This window comes from Pseudorasbora parva, chromosome 5, assembly GCF_024679245.1.
Source record: "Pseudorasbora parva isolate DD20220531a chromosome 5, ASM2467924v1, whole genome shotgun sequence".
Taxonomy (NCBI): Eukaryota; Metazoa; Chordata; class Actinopteri; order Cypriniformes; family Gobionidae; genus Pseudorasbora; species Pseudorasbora parva.
The window spans coordinates 45749282-45766778 of NC_090176.1; the positions used below are offsets into that span (position 1 = coordinate 45749282).

Consider the following 17497-nt stretch of genomic DNA (forward strand, 5'->3'; position numbering starts at 1 on the left):
GCTTTAAATCATCTCACATTATTGGATAACATAGGACATTCCCCTGTTTGCACTTTTAGTAATGTTTTGTGATGCTGCATGAATGAAAACCAATTAATCATGTAAACATGTGCAATGTGCTTTTGCTATTATATTATTGGTTGTATTTGTTTTGTAAGATGGAAATTGCATTATAGAGGCAAAAACAAAGCTAAACCATGACTCAAAGAAGCTAGTTTTAACCAAAGGAATGTTATAAAAATTAACTCACATAAATTGGCAATAAAAATGTTAGTGCTTGTTCACTTTTGTGCTGGGATTCAATGCAGATATTTGAGTGACTAACTAGTGTCAGAAAGTAAACCTCTTTTTCTTTGGTTATTTTCTTTGCTGAGCAGAAATAGACATTTCCCCATTCGGATCATACTGTTCTTATTAGGCAACTTCAAGGCAAGCATCATTGAATACTGCGATGATGAGCCTACTGGAAAAAAAAAAAAACAACCCGCAGGGATATCTCAGAGTTAAGGACTTGAGGCAGAAACAATGGCACAAAATACCAATTTTAGCCTTTATTTGAATTTTAAAAAACAAAACAAAAAAACATTTTGTATAGTCAAGGGAGAGCCCATAGTTTTGCTGACCAGGAACTTATTCAAATAAATACAGGCCTTTGAAAACTGTGCCCTTTCCTTTTGTTACTCTATTTTTGTTCCATGACTACGGGTTCCCTGCCTCAAACAGAAACTGTCAATGTTATTTCAGAGATTCAACTGTGGTTTTGATCCAGGTGGGTATTTATAGAATGAGACAAACACATGTCAGTTATTCTTAGTGCAAATACAAATCCCAGCAAGCTAACTAATGGAGCACCATCAGCTGCCTGATAATAAGTTCAGGGTAAGGTGAGGCTTATGAAGATAAGAAAAGTCAATACAGGTTTACACTGGGACTTGCCTTTGCCTATTGTACCTGGCAAATGAATCATCAAAATGTGAGGCAGGAATGGAAACCCAGACTCAGACCAGTTAACTTTAAAAAGATAGTTTCTTCTTTCTTTTTCTTTTGCGAACTGAAAAATGGTGTATTTTTACTTAGAAATTGATAGTAAATTTCACATAAAATTCCAAATAAATGGCAAGATTGAATTAATAAGTTGACATGTTGAAGTATAAACTTTCAATAATTGTTGTTTTATTATTTATTATTGGCGTTAAAGGATTAGTTCACCCAAAAAAGAACAGTGGCTCTCACTCACTAGTGGCTCTACAATAATTGTATTAAGTGACAATAATAGTTTTTGTGCGCAAAAGACAACAAATAACGACTTATATAGTGATGGGCCAATTTCAAAACACTGCTTCCTGAAGCTTTGGAGTATTATGAATCTGTGTATCGAATCATCAGTTCGGATCACAAAGGTTTTGAGACCGAATGCCAAGTTTCTTGGGGGAACTAAATTTCTCAGGGGAATGCAAAGGTTCTAATTGTGAGCTAGCGCAAATTTTCTCAGGGGAGCGCAAAACATTTGCAAGAGAACGCTAAAGCATTGACTTATTTTTCCTCCGATTTCCTCCATTTTTTAGATGTTTAGATGATGGGGAATAAATGATGGCACGCATTTAATTTACCTTTAAATAACATTATACATGAAATTCTGTGACATTTCTGTCAGTTCTTTTTTTACAGGCAGTTAATCCAAATTGGAAGACAGTCCCTAAGAAAGCATTGCCGTTCTCTTCTTTTTCTTCTTCAAAAGAAACATCCTCAATGAATCCAACATGTTTCTCCACTTGATCTATGGCTAATGTTTGACAGGGTGACAGTTGGGAGTCCCTTTGGGGGTTTAGCTTCATTGGTCAGTATGTCAGCTGTCCCTTCCTATTCATCTCACAACCACATATCCTCTTCAGCTCTTTTACAATTACCCTGGATGATTTCAAGCCGAGACAGTAACATTATCCCTGGTATGTGTCAATGTGACACCTCAGAGGAAGCTATCAGATCAACAATCCATCTTCACATCCCATTACCATAGCATAAACATGTTTTGGCCTAATCATGTTGAAATTCCTATATGCCACTGCCACCACATACAATATGAAACTACTCTTATCAGATGTTCTCGCTCGACTTGAACCCTCTGATGAAAGATTCAACATCTTGTGGAAAAAGTGACACCCAATATTTAGTTATTTGTGTTTTCTTCACTTAGATGTTGGGTCTTGTTGTAGTGAGAATAGCTGTGACATGTCAGCCATTGAGAAGGTTTGTTGGCCTACTCAACGGTCTGTTCCAAACCTAGTGAACTTTATATGTAGGTATCACTTTAAGACAGAGATTTTAAAACATTTAAACCCTAATGCTCAAAATAACTCAAATCAAACAAATTAGTTTAATCAAATTAACTTTATTTAGAACTTTCTTTTCTTTTGAGTTCCTTAAAAGGACACATTTATTTAATCTGAATTGTTTAATATTTTGGAGTTTCATGAACTAGTTTCTTTTATTTTACACAAACTTAAATTTAACTGAAACTGGGGAGGATGGGACAGGCGGATTAATCTGTGCATAAAAACACGGGCTTTATTTTAGACACATGAAAGGCGGGGTGAATTCTCCTGTACGCAGGAGGGAGTTTGAGTCGGACTGTCACCGGACTAATGATCTTGGTGACAGGAAACGGGCCAATACATTTGGGAGCAAGTTTATTCGATACGGATCGGAGAGGAATGTTCTTGGTAGAAAGCCACACTTTTTGACCAACGAACATACGAGATAAGGAATCGGGTTTGATGTTTTTAGAACTCGGGTGGTACGAGAGAGAAAAATCAAAACCTCCGAAAAAAAGTGCTCACCGAGCCTGCCTAGAGTTGAGTCTTTTGGCAGTTCTGATGTATTCTAAGTTCTTGTGATCAGTCCAGACAATAAAAGGTAGCCCTGACCCTTCCAACCAGTGACGCCACTCCTCCAGCGCTAATTTGACGGCCAACAACTCTCTGTTACCAATGTCATAATTACATTCGGCAGGAGATAAACAATGGGAAAAAATACACAGGGGTGCATCTTGTCATCTGTGGAAGCGCTCTTGGAAAGAACTGCGCCTACCCCCACCTCTGATGCGTCGACCTCTACCACGAACTGACGTGATGGGTCAGGGGCCACAAGGATGGGAGCTGAAGCGAAGCGGCTTTTCAGGTTGGTGAATACAGCCTCGGCTGTATCGGACCACCTGAATTTAGTTCGGGGAGAGGTCAAGGCGGTCAGAGGTGCGGCTAGTTGGCTGTAATTGCGAATGAAATGCCGATAGAAATTGGCGAATCCCAGAAACCTCGGTAGGGTCTTACGGGAATCTGGGCTTGGCCAATCTATCATAGCCTTAACCTTGTCAAGATCCATGCGCACTCCCTCAGATGAGATGATGTACCCTAGGAAAGGAAGAGACTGTGCATGAAAAACGCATTTCTCCGCCTTGACAAAAAGCCCATTCGCTAAAAACCTCTGAAGCACTCGTCTGACAGGCTGAACATTGTCCTGGAGAAAGGAAGAAAAAATCAATATGTCTTCCAGGTAGACATATATGAATTGGTCGACCATATCTCTCAGCACGTCATTGACGAGTGCTTGGAAGACCGCTGGGGAGTTGGAAAGCCCGAAAGGCATGACCAAATATTCAAAGTGCCCCCTAGGGGTATTAAATGCGGTCTTCCATTTATCGCCCTTATGCGGACCAAATGATAGGCATTACGTAAATCCAATTTCGTGAAGATGGATGCTCCCTGCAACCGCTCGAAGGCTGAAGACATCAACTGTAAGGGATAAGTATTCTTCACCGTGATGTTGCTCAGCCCTCGGTAATCAATACACGGTCGCAGAGATCCGTCCTTCTTCCCCACAAAAAAGAACCCCGCCCCCGCTGGAGATGATGAAGGACGGATGAATTTGGAAGCTAGCGAATCAGAAATATATTTCTCCATAGCCTCTCTCTCTGGACAGAAAGTGAATATAACTTACCTTTAGGCGTAGACTTACCCGGTACTAAATCTATGGCACAGTCGTAGGGACGGTGCGGAGGAAGAGAAGCAGCACGAGACTTACTGAACACTCTCCTTAGGTCCTGGTACTCCATGGGCACGTTAGACAAATCCGCTGCCTCCTCCTGGAACACAAACACAGGAACAGATGTACAAGCAGACAACAAACAAGACTCATGACACGCATTACTCCACTTAGAAATAGAGTTGTGGCCCCAATCCACCCTGGGATTGTGCTTGGTGAGTCACGGATGCCCCAGAACAACGGGTGCCAGTGGAGAGTGCATGATGTAGAAGTTTATTGTCTCAGTGTGGTTGCCAGATATGATGAGCGTGAGAGGGTCAGTGATGTGTGCAATGTTGGGAAGTGGTTGGCCATTGAGGGCATTGACGGAGATGTGCTGCTGGAGTGGTGAGAAGGGGATTTGCAGTTTCTGTGCCAGTCCAAAGTCCATGAAATTACCCTCCGCTCCTGAATCCAGCAGTGCCTCAGTGTCGCGCGTGTGAGCTGCCCACCTTAGTTTTACCGGAAGGAGAGTGGATGATGGTGAGGTCTTCTTAGTGGAGATCCCACCTGATCCCACCAGGCTTTTACCGGGCAGGAGTTGATGAAGTGTGCCCGGCGTGCCGCAGTACAGGAATAGTCCCTGGGATCTCCGCTTCTCTCTCTCCTCCCGGGAAAGCCGAGCTCTCCTCTCCTGCATGGGCTTGTGATCGGAGACGGGGCTGACCATGTCTCTCCTGTCTCGGCGTGCGTCCTCCACTTCACAAGACTGTTGTTCATACTGGAATCGACCCATCCTGCTCAGCCGAGCGTCGACCGGCTGAGCAGGATGGGTCGATCCCATCCTCTGAGCGACACTGAGCGCTCAGAGGAAAATCCGACACTGAGCGCTCTCCCTGGTGGAGATTGGCGAGTAGTCTGACCGCCTACTCTTCGGAGAGTGCCTGGAACGAGGTGCAGCATGGATATTTACTTTCCCACACTGCCGTTCCCCAAAGAGCCGCCTTACCCGAAAGCAATGTGAGCACGAAGGCCACCCTCGACTTCTCTTGTTGAAATGTCTGTGGCTGTAAAAAGAAGTACATCGAACAACGGGTCAAGAATGCTCTGCAGTAATCAGGGTCACCTGCATAACCCTCCGGGGTGGGTAGGCGCGGCTCTCGTAGGAAACTCTCCTCGATGGTAATGGGTTGTGCAGGCGGTGTGGGCGACGCAGTGGGGCTCCTGAGTCATTGAAGTTGACGGATGAGCTCGGACACCTGTGTTATAAGAGCTTGGACCGCCCGCCCTGTGTTGGCGATGCCCTCCTCTTGCTGGTCCATCCTCGCAATACTACGGGAGGCGAATTTGTCCCAACTTGTAGCGCTTGCTGCATCCATCGATGGTCAGATCATTCTGTAATGATACACAGACAGTGGATGCAAATGCAAAAGCTCTTTATTTTGATGGGCACAAGCCACGACGAACACAGGGTCAGACGGTCACAAGATGATGAAGACGAACGCAGGAACCTCGGTGGACAGCGTGGTGAAGGTGCTCCAATCCTGTGAGTGATCCAGTGAAGTGCTCTAATCCTGGTGCTGAGTGGAACAACCAGAGACCCCGTCGCAGCCATCAGGAGCCCCCCATGGAGGAGGGGGTACGGTCACGCCCTCACAATCATCAGTCACTGCCACGCCCACTCATTCCCAATCACCATCATTCTGAACACCTGGGCACCATCACCAGTCACCACTATATCAACCCGGCTCACCTTCACTCCCATTGTCTGGTCTTGCACTGATCCCACCATTGACTACCTGTCCTTCCAAGAAGCCCTCATCTGTACCCATCTTCGTCTTCAATGTCATCGTCATCTTCGTCTTCACCACCATCATCGTCTTCAACTTCATCGTCCATCGTCTGAGTGTCACCAACCTTCTAAGTATCACCTGTGTTCGAAACGTCTGTTAATAAACCTTGCACTTGCACTAATGCCTCTGTGTCCTCGTCTGTGTCTGACACCATGTACCATTTTTAATATAGCTACCTATAACATAGACGCAAGGTAGTCCTGACTGACTTCCCATGTTGTTCTAGGCTATCTTTTTTTAACAGAGAGAAAGGTTGCTCACTAGGTTTGGAAAAGAGCCATTGATTGCACCCATGAAGTCAGCTATTATAAAAAGTGTTTTGAAACACTCCACCTAGTGCTATCCATGCTGCAAAAACACCTGTATATATTTATAGCCTTTGAGAGAAATCCCAGGCATTTAAGCTGCACAAACAGCACATTGAAGATGGTTTGGAGATAGTATTGTTCTTCTTCAAGTGGTTTGTCTCTGATCACCACTTGTCACTCACACTAGTGCTTTCTGCATTGAGACATATCCTACATGTGAAATATTAACGCTGTGGACACGTGTGCTGAACTCCTGCGGCATTTAAGAGTGAAGGGATGGGCATGTTGTTCTGGGGCTGAGAGTGAGGTCATCCACAAGGTCCCAGTGTCCCTGCTCCCCATCATGCAATCAACTGATTGACTTCTCCCTTAAAAGCTTCTATTTAACTTTAATTCCCAAGATACTCCTCTAAATATTTGCGATAAACTGGCATAACGTCATGGCTGTCTGCGATCATATGAGTCCCTTCTCTTTCCAGGAATGGGCTGGCTATAGGGAGCATCGCTCTACTGCCTGCTAAAAACAAATTTGATAAATATCCAATGTTAAGAGTTGGATACCTTTTTAATTAATTAATTGAAATTTGACTAAACCTTACAGGAACTTGAATTTAAATTTGAATTGGAATGAGAAGGTGAACTTTTGGTTTGATGTCGGTAAGATTTTATTTATTTATAAGTCTCTTATGCTCACCAAGGCTGCATTTATTTGATCAAAAATACAATAAAACTGTAATATAGTTAACTATCATTTTAAATAAAAAATAATGTTGGCTATTTAGATATACACCTTTAAAAACATTTGCTTTTACATTTTTTAAATACAATTAACTTTAAGTTTAAGTGATTGTAACTTAAATTTCATTAAAATCTTTTGAAAATTAGTTGAATGTTATTTAACTTATACAGTTGAACATTGCATATTTTGATGAGTTAAAGCAATGTTAAAACATATGTCATAACTTATTGATAATATAATTTTACAGTGTAATCTATTCCTGTGATGGCAAAGCTGAATTTTCAGCATTCTTATGCCAGTCTTCAGTGTCACAATATTATATAATGATTTGCTGCAAGAAATGTCTTATTAACTACTGTGTTGAACAGTTGTGCTGCTTAATATTTTTGTGGATTTTTTTTTCTTTCAGGATTTTTGATGAAAAGAACTTTTGAAAGGACATCATTTATTTGAAATGGAAATATTACTCTCACTTTGGATCAATTTAATGCATCCTTTATGAATAAAAGCATTATTTTTTTCCCCAAACTTTTGAAATGGACAGTAGTGTGCATTAGGTCAGCATTATTTTTTAGTCCCAGTCTATTCCTGGCTTTCTGAGACTAGAATAAAAAGCAACACATGCTCGATAATGCATGACAACCATTTCTGACCCCATAAAAAAGACCACGGGGATTTTTAATCACTCTATTTATTAGATTATGTGTGAGACACATTGTCTGTCACAGCTGCTCTGAGCATTGCACATTAGTTAGTTTATACATTCAAGGTTTTGTGTGATGCCATCATTTTTACACTCTAACTTTGTTTAATATTGTTGGATAAGGTTTTATAAACTTCAACTATGCATGAAATGCTTCTACGGCAAAATAAGGACAGAAATAACCATTCAAAACAAAAATGATGGTCAGGTCTCTCTCATCTTCTGAATGAGGCATTCTCCTGGTTTTCCTGCAAGATACTCACACCGATGAAGCTTTAAACAGAAAATAATTATGGTTCTCCACACAAATACATTGATACAGTTTTGACTAATACAGGGTGTTTAATCTTTATTTGCTTTCTTGAACTAAGGGTTCAGTGCAAGGTCTAATAAAACAGGAATTAATCCACTTTTATATGTTGTCACAATTTGATTATTTTTCCTTCTGTTATCAGCCAACATCCACAAACGTTCCTAAAATCACCTTACACTAATCCTGCTGAGTAGGCTGCGGTTATGGTGACACAGATGCATATCTGACTTCTTTGTAAAACCACAAGCATCGTAGCTTCAAAACTGTTCACCCTAAAATGTTCCTCCAATGAGCTTGTTGTTCATTCATTGTTATCTTGTTTCATAGTGTACTTTAAAGGATAGTTATTTTGTCATAATTCACTCAGCCTCAAGTTGTTCCAACCCTATATGAGTTTCTTTCTTCTGCTGAACACAAAAAGAACATATTTTGAGGAATGTCTGTAACCAAAAAGTTAATGGGTTCAATTGAGTTCCATCGTATTTTATTTAATTTTTTCCCCCATACTGTCTTTTTTTTTTTTTTGGAGCTTGACATAAACGTTGAGTATTTTCTTTGTATGGAAAAGTTCAGCTCACATATTCTGCCTAACATCTCCTCTATTGTGCTTAATGGAAGAAATTAATACATAATAAAGATGACATGTGAGTGAGTTAATGAAAATAACATTTTCATTTTTGTGGGAAACGATTCCTTTAATTTCAGAGGAAATGCCGCAAAAGAAGTTGTACTTGAAAGCCAAAGTAACCCACTGGTCATCTCTACTGGAAGTCCTTGTCTGAGCAGTGAGCATTCACAGATTCACTGAAGTCCAAAACTAGCATGACCCCGGGCAGCATGTTTAGACTGGTGAAATCTTTACAGCACAGCATTTTTTCCTCGGGGCCAAAGATAACAAACAACGGAAGCAATGTTAAAATTTCCTCCCTTTAGCTCATCCTGAACAAATTGGGTAGAAAAAACAGACTCCATATGTCATTAGCTGTGCTATACACTACGTCAATGTAATGGAGCCTCAGAGTACTTATGGGAGACAGGCGTTATCCCGTGCTGAAATACTGTGCACTCTCTGATCCCAAACATGTTTGGTCATTTTATGATGAGCCGTTCTAAGATTGGTCTGATTTTAAAGCACTTATGAAAGGACGGCAGCAAAGGAACATGTTATCTGTCTTGTTTTCCAGTGAATTAACTAAACATCTTTAAAGATAAATAATTAAGAAGGCTACAGGTCTGCAAATGTACTTGTCAAATTGTTTTACCATATTTAAAGGATGTTTAGATTGTTAAAGTAAGACATAAATACTGATAAATTACTTATTTATCAGCATATTTGCATTTGACATTGAGTTAATTGTACATTTAAGATGGGGTTTCACTTTATTTTGATGGTCCCTTTAAAACATTCTTTTGCCTATATAATAAGTAATGTTGCACCTAACCCAGAGACCGAGATGTGCGCAAATCTTCCAGAAGAGGAAGAATGTATTTACAACAAGCAGTTCATTTGGACAGAGCAGGCATCATCCTTTTCAGCGCTGGTTAATGTTGGGCTGAACTTGCCTTTTATAAAAAATAAAAAATAAATGCTGTTCGACTAATTTAGCAAGCAGGAGAGCTGCTTCTTCTGGCCAATTCGGTTTTCTTTTGGAATCCATCAGGGATGATTCTATAATAAAATCTAGGCTATGTATAGGCAGACCAGTTAACAGTACACCGGTTCAAAAATTTTAATTTGTAGGACATGATGGAAATCATGTTTATCTTTAATTTCCAATGCGTATATCATAATTTATTTTCTTAAAAATTATTATTGGTGTGTTAAATGTAAACATTCAAAGTGAATTTATCTGAGAATATTCTTAAATAAGAAAATCTATTCAGTGATTGGTCCATACCTATGTCATCATCCAAAATCCCGTTCGTGGCACAGCAGAGTGTTATAAATCATCTCTAAAACTGACACTTAAGACTTAGTCACTTCACTTCACTTTAAGTATGACTGAGATGCTTGACAACTACCTTATAAGATCAGCTTTGAGCCAATCATTTTTTGGCTCGGAGGTGACACTCATTTGTGCACACACCACGGTCTCGCTCGCTCCCTCCCATGTCTCTCGCTCGTCCACCTCGCCACATACCGCCATCACCCCTTGCAGGCTGGGGGGGTACACCTGAGATGGCGCCTACTCCCCCCCGGGGGCCCAATCTCAGCATCTCACATGTCTGGTGTATGAACAGACGAGACGAGATAAATGGGAAACAGAGACAGAGCGACAGGACGAGAGATTGAAGAGAGGAGAAAAAAATAAAATTATGGTCCAGTTCCCGGACACACTGCCACTTGGTCCTCACCAGCCGAGAGGCTCCTCCTCGCGGTGCCATTCGATGGTGCTGGACGCCCGGTGGACGGCCCGATCCTCCTCCACCCCCTGATGGCCGGCGGTCGCTCCTGGTCCGCTTAGCCTTTAGATTGGTGTTTTTATCACCCAACCTTAAGGCATAGGGATACATTCACAACCTGATTAATCAGCTTTTATAAAGTATTGCCTGTTTTGAGATGGAACTTACCAAACATCCAAAACAATATCTAAATGCGCTCTTTGTATGTGCATAGCCTGCATATGGTGGAAGCCAGCATTTTACACTTTTTCAGATGAACCACACCACAATTAGTTTTGGCGTGAATATGGTACGCAGTTTTTCACGGGCATATGATATGATGATATGTGTGAACAAACCCTTAAGCCTAGTTCAGACTGCATGATTTTCAAACTCATTGGGTCACTGGTCTTTTCACACTGCATGACTATCTGGCGTAGCATTCAGTCACTGCTGTGTTCACACTGACCGATGGATCGGCGACAGGGGTTCACACTGCAGGACTATACAGGAGGAACAATCGGCGACAACTCTCTCTCTGGTGCGCAAACTATGTTTCCCTTTCCCAAAGCAAGATCACACGTGCGTCAGATCTGAGTTCTCGCACAAGACTTGGAATTATTATTAAAAATTATAAACTTCAGATAGTTTACGCTAGAGATTGTTTGTGTGCTGATTTGTGGAGAAGAAGAAAAAAAGATTATGGAGGAGGATTATGCATTTGTCTGCGATTTCGCAAAACTTGTCGACGAGTCAAAATCAGGGCTAAAATCGGGCAGTGTGAACTCGGCTTTAGTTGGTTTAAACTTGTCTTCAGGTGGTATAGTTAGCCAGGTTGAAAAGTACCCAGAATCCCTCTTAAACTAACACACACACACACACACACACACACACACACACACACACACACACACACACACGAAAGAAAAACACTGTAAACACTTGTAAGCAGCTTTTATATTAGCTGACTACTTTTCAAAGGAAAAGCGTGATTGTAGTTTAGCTACGTTTAACTAAAGTTAGAGCTAGAGCTAAAGCTAGCTTTCCCGACGATAATGATGATATTGTACTTTTGTGTTCACATAGTTTGGCCTAACTGTTGGTTTTGGTCTTTCATTCCAGTTGTCTTCAAGTGAGGAGGTCTCCAAGACTGACAGGGGAACCACTCCTCAAACAATAGAGACTTCATGGCTCAATGAGGACCTGCTGGTCCTTAGTAATTAAGAGAGAAGACGTGTGTTCCCTCCCAAAAAACATAAACACAGAGCAACTTCAGCTTTCAGCAACACGATAAAGCTGTCCAAACGTATCAATGGACCAAAGTCCCACTAGAGCTCTTGAGGACTATTGAAATTGGTACGTGCTTTCTTTACTCAATTACATTTCCATGATAAGCATAATACATTATTTATATAAAACATCACACACACACACACACACACATATATATATATATATATCAAGAGGTCATTTGCATGCATTTTTCAAAGCTATTGAATGTATCATTTTCAAAGTATTCAGTATAATGATGATCGTTTCTCAATCATCACTCTGAAAGGTCTTTATGTCATTTAGTTTTCCACCATGTCTCTTAATACTTATGCTCTCTTAAACATTTGGTCAGGATGAATGAAATATCGCTTGTAGTATTAGATGACAGACCTTGACAGATGAGTCCACACTATTTTTGTTGGCAGAAGAGACTCACAATGAAGAGATATTTTAACAGTTCTCACTTACAGACTGCTCGTGGGGTCTAAAACAACATGTCAGACGAGATTGCTGGCGAAGGGGGCGTCCTTTAAGCAGTAAGTCTTTTGACTGATAGAGGCCTGTCTGTTTCATTCTCTGCATGTGTAGCTATGATAAATGGACTCGGAACAATCAAGGGGAAAGAGAGAGATTTGCATTATGTAAAAAACTGTTCACCCAAAATGAAAATATTGTTATAATTTTGTCGTGTCATGCTTCAAACCCATATACTGTTATGGGCCAAGACACAACTAAATATGTCACAATCTTCTGAAGATTAACATATAGGCCTTTGTTTGCTAAAATCTTTGAAATGAACCAGTACAGCTATTTTGTTAATCAGAAAGTGATTGTTCAGACCTTTATGTACCATGTAAATAAAACCCAGCACCCCCCCCCCCCTTAATTTATAAATTAAGCATGTTACACTTAAAGGTGTCATGAATTGGCTTTTTTATTTTTTATACTTTAGTCTAAAGTGAACTAATGAAGTGTGTGTGGTTTTTACATTCAAAAACATCATAACTAATAAGTAATAGGCTATTTTCTACACTGGTTTTGCGGTTCTCTCCTGAACGCTGGGTTTTGATGGGCGTGCCTCACTGGAGACTTGGAAGTAAACGCCCACGACTAGGATTGGATAAGATTTGCATATTTAATGAGCTTCAGCTCCCCTGTCAGTTCAGTTCACATGAGGGACGGATTGTTTTGAAAGCGGCAACAGGAATGATTCTGTCGATCACAGGGCTCGCAAACGTCTTTATCAAACAAACAATGATTTATTTCTCATCCACCCGCGATTGATTGGAATATTATTTTTGTATTACTTGGCCCATCCAATCGGTGGATATAAGCTGAGCCCAGATCAAGAAAGGAATATTATTTCACTATTTGAGATTCACCAGCCTGCCGACGTTTTGGTAGCCTGTCTGGAAACCACATATCCCAGGGACTACTATTACATATAAAAAGACATTTTACTAAGTGTACTGCACCATTCCTGTTGGATCCAATATAGAAGGCACAGCATTGTGTTTTAAAGGGATACTTCACCGCCTTTTCATATTAAACTATGTTATTCCTTTAACTAAAACGAGTTAATACATACTTCTCTCGTCTCAGGTGTGTGCACTTAATCGCTCTGACACGCGGTGACGATCTGATAGCATTTAGCTTAGCCCACTAAGCCCAGTTAATTCACTATGGTACCAAACAGAGATCAGGTTAGAAGCGACCAAACACCTCCACGTTTCCACCTATTTAAATACAGTTACACGAATTAGTTGAACGATCAAGTATGGTGACATAAAATAAAATGTAGCGCTTTTCTAAGCGGATTAAAAAGGAGAACTATAATGTGTGGCGGAATAGCACTTCTGAGAGTATTCCAACTCGGTGTAGTTAAAAGTCCCGCCTGAAACATCTCCCTCACATCTCCCCCTCCCCCCTATTGACAGAAATGAGAGAGGGAGGGGGACAATTTTTTTTTACCACAGCTAACAGCAAACAGACGGCATGAATACATTAAGACTGATAAACTGAATCCATTCTCTGATAATTCTCTGGGTGGATAAAGCAGAGGAAGAGAAGGTAACCTTTCCTGGTATGACGTCATAACAGGAGAATTCAAGATCAGCTCGTCTGGGCTCTCATTTTCTCAAAGGCAGAGAAAGACAGCCAGAACTCAGTTTACACCAATGGACCCACTTTATATTAGGTGGCCTTAACTACTATGTACTAACATTGTAATTAATCATTTGATACAATGCACTTATTGTGTACATACATGTTTTTACATTGTACTTACGTTTTAAAAAATACCTGCATGTAATTACGTCTGTAATTCATTTCTGTAGTTACATTTGTAATTACACAGTTGGCACTTCCCTTACACCTAACCCTACCCTTAAACTTACCCATACCACCACACCTGTTCTTAACTTTACCCATATCCCACCTCAATATCAGCAAAGGTGTTTTACAATACAATTTGAACACAGTAAGTACATTGTACTTATTTTTTAAAATAAGAACATAGCTTAAGGCCACCTAATATAAAGCGAGGCCACACCAATCAACATTTCTAGCCACTTAAGGGACAAAATTCAGGCTAGGGGAACTCATATTAATGTTGAAAAACCTCATAAAATGACAATTTCATGTCATGGGACCTTTAATCTCAATATGTCTGCAAATCCAGCTCGACCTGAGACTTGTTTACAAATGATTCCACAGTAAAATAAAGTGAACACATGTCTTCCCCACGTGGGCTGGAACTTCATTAAAAATAAAGTTCAACTACACATTCCTAATATGAGGATCTGAAGGAAGCTTATGCAGCGACTGTGTTCTTCAACAATAACTTGGTTGATACAATGAAAAACTGGTGCGAGGATCCAAGTGCAAAAAAGGAGATATTTATTAACAAATAAAATAAACTTAAAGCAAAAACCCACGAGGGGGGGAAAACACATAAACAGAATAATAATATACAAAACACATACCAGGAAGGGTCACGGGGAAAACGGGACACGTAGACAGTACAACGATCCGACCAGGACTGACAAACACAAGGAACTTAAGAAGGGAAGAAATCAAGAGGGAACAGGTGGGACAAATGAAACCAATAACGAGATAACAAGGGGGGAGGGATCTAACAGACACGAGCCCATGCTCAACATAACAAAACCCACATGTGCACACAAGACAGGACAAGCATGTGACATATCTTGCTATCTTCTTCAGCATGTTTATTGCTGCTGGCTTGCGTGATCCCATGAGTTGGTGGGCGGGTCTTCTGAATAATAGGTGCTTATTATTCTGTAGAGGTGGTGTTTCGTCACTCAATGACGTCAAGATGCGAACATGATCGTTTTCTGGGCCTGTTGTCTATAAAAGCTTTTCTTTGACTAACTAGGAAGTTTTCAGCTCTGAAACTTACAGGATATATATTAAAAGCTCAAGGGAAAGTTGATTTCTCAATTCACCACCCCTTTAATATGCTTTTTATCCAAAAAGATAAGAAGCCATAATTGGCACTGGAATTCTTTCTTTTTTTAAGTTAATAAAAACTGAGATTGCATAGTGACAATTTCTGGTGGTGTTTAAAATAAATGAGGTTCTGAACTCATTGTGAGGGTTTGTTCTTGTAAGATTCGTCCGTCATAGGCTTTAACAATCATAAATCTGAATCAAGAATATGAGTAATCCTGCTGCGTTGATGGATCCGACGGGAACAGAGTGGAAATTAAAGTTTGATTTACGAGGCTCGCTTTGCTGTTCCTGGGCCGTCAGATTCTAAGTTCCCATTATCTGGAAACACCAGACCTCTCACACACTCCCACTTAACAGCCCTGGATCAGGCTCCAGGAAGTGAGACCTCTTCTTCTGCCATTTCTGCTAGAGCTCGTCAGGGCTAATGAACACAGACAGCCGAGACAAGAGGTCTGAGGACTGTGCAGTGCAAAAAAAATCCTGTTAAATTTACGGTATAAAAACTGGCAGCTGTGATTGCCAAAAATTCACATTACAAATAAAACGAAACATAGTGATGGCATTTGTGTGCCAAAATATATTTTACAGTTGATTTCCACTTATATTATTAAAAATGAAGTATGTCATTTCTCTGCCACTAGTAGCAGAAATAGAATTGCCAAAACAAAACTGCTTTCAAACAGGTTTCAGAAATAATAATTAAATATTTGATTTGGGGTCACACACGGAATGTAATGTTGCTGTTTTTAATGTTATTAAGGTTAGTCAAATTTGTTACTTCATTTTAACGTTCCTGTTTCGATGAAGCCAATATAAATAAATAAATTAATTAAATACAATAAATTAAAAAAGTGCTCTGATTGGTTATCTGGCCCAGTGTGCTGTGATTGGCAGGGCTTGGCGCTTGCTCAGGAAATGTTAAGCCGCGTACCATAACCGCAAGCTCTACTCAGATGTAAATGTTAATGATGGCAGCAATTTCAAACCAATTCAAGCCTGATTCAGACTTAAGAATGTTAACAAACAAGAAGAGCGTTCAGAACAGATTTCATGCACAGGCTTTGAAAGCACAGATTTAACAGGTTTTAGAGTGGTATTTTTGTGTGTGTAATTTTCTTATACATTTTAGAAATTATTATACACCATTTAGTTGTGAAACTTGTTGGAAAAATAGGGTAATACAAATAGTATCGATCACAACAGGGACGTCGTTAGGCCTATTTTAGGGAGGCTGAAGCTACCGCAAAATGTTCCTATGCCCCCCTAAATTATAATAAGAACAACAATAACCATTTGATTTATCAATAACCGTATCCTCATATTTAGAAGCAACAAATTATATATATCCAGCTACCAAAAATAGCCGAAAAGTCCGAAGTTGGACAGAGAGTTGTGCTATCAGATGCACCGCCCCGTCTCGTTGCATTGGTGTGAACTGTGGCAGCTTTCAGAGCGCTAAGACCGTAGTGCCGCTGAAAGTGACGCCCGTTTCACATACACTCCGTTTGCAGTGCGTATGCGGTGCGTATTTTTTTCCCGTACCCATGTTAAAGGGGGGGGGTGAAACACTCAGTTTCACTCAATCTCATGTCAATCTTGAGTACCTATAGAGTAGTATTGCATCCTTCATATCTCCGAAAAGTCTTTAGTTTTATTATATTTATAAAAGAAATATAGGCTGTACCGAGTCTTTCCGGAAAAAAACGAGCGCCTGGAGGCGTATCGTGTGGGCGGAGCTAAAGAATGACGAGCGCACAAAGCGGTGACGTCCTCAAGCGTGGAGAAACCCATGGCTATTGATCTCAGCTAATAGATATATGATCCAGAATCATTCGGAAGCTGAAATAAATTGAACAGGAGAAACAGCAACAGCAGGACGTCCGTCTCTGTGGTATGTACTGTATTTAGTGGCCTGTCAACATTTGTGTGTGTTTACTCGCAGTTTATGAGGACATGATTCGGTTTATGGACTATTGTATGCGACTAAACCTTAGCAGTAGCAAGCAAAACGGTTTTGCACATCAGACTAGTGTAACGTTATACATAGAACAACAACGAAGCACGCGATCGTGTCGTTTACTGATGTTTACTCACGCGACGATAGCCAACAGCATAGACATTTGAAGCAGTTTTACTCACCGGCTGCTTCAAAAGCAGGACCGAACCTTTATCGCTGGGACCGCTCCGTCAAAAACACACTTCTTTGGTATGATTTGGTGAAGTCCTGTGACAGTAGTGACCGTGAAAATCCACTTTGCGACGTGACTTAAGCGATGTTGTGAAGCTTCCCGTCATTTCTGCGTTCAAATCGGTTCAAATGCAGTGCTGCCTTCCCGGAATGCTGTTCTGAAGCGTTGAAGTCGCTTGATGTCACCCATAGGAATAAAGTGGAGCGTGGCGCGGACTATAACGACGACTGGATCTTCACCTGAGAGA

The 17497-nt window shown here is 40.6% G+C and overlaps 1 protein-coding gene across 1 annotated transcript in view; it reads left to right on the top strand.

Annotated features, from left to right (window-relative positions):
* Positions 1–17061, top strand: part of slc4a3 (solute carrier family 4 member 3) — a 379295-nt gene extending 362234 nt beyond the window's left edge. The window contains exon 24 of the mRNA XM_067444496.1: positions 16937–17061. The gene's annotated coding sequence lies outside the window, so the exon portion shown is untranslated. The remainder of the gene's footprint in view (positions 1–16936) is intronic.
* The last annotated feature ends 436 nt before the right edge of the window (positions 17062–17497 follow it).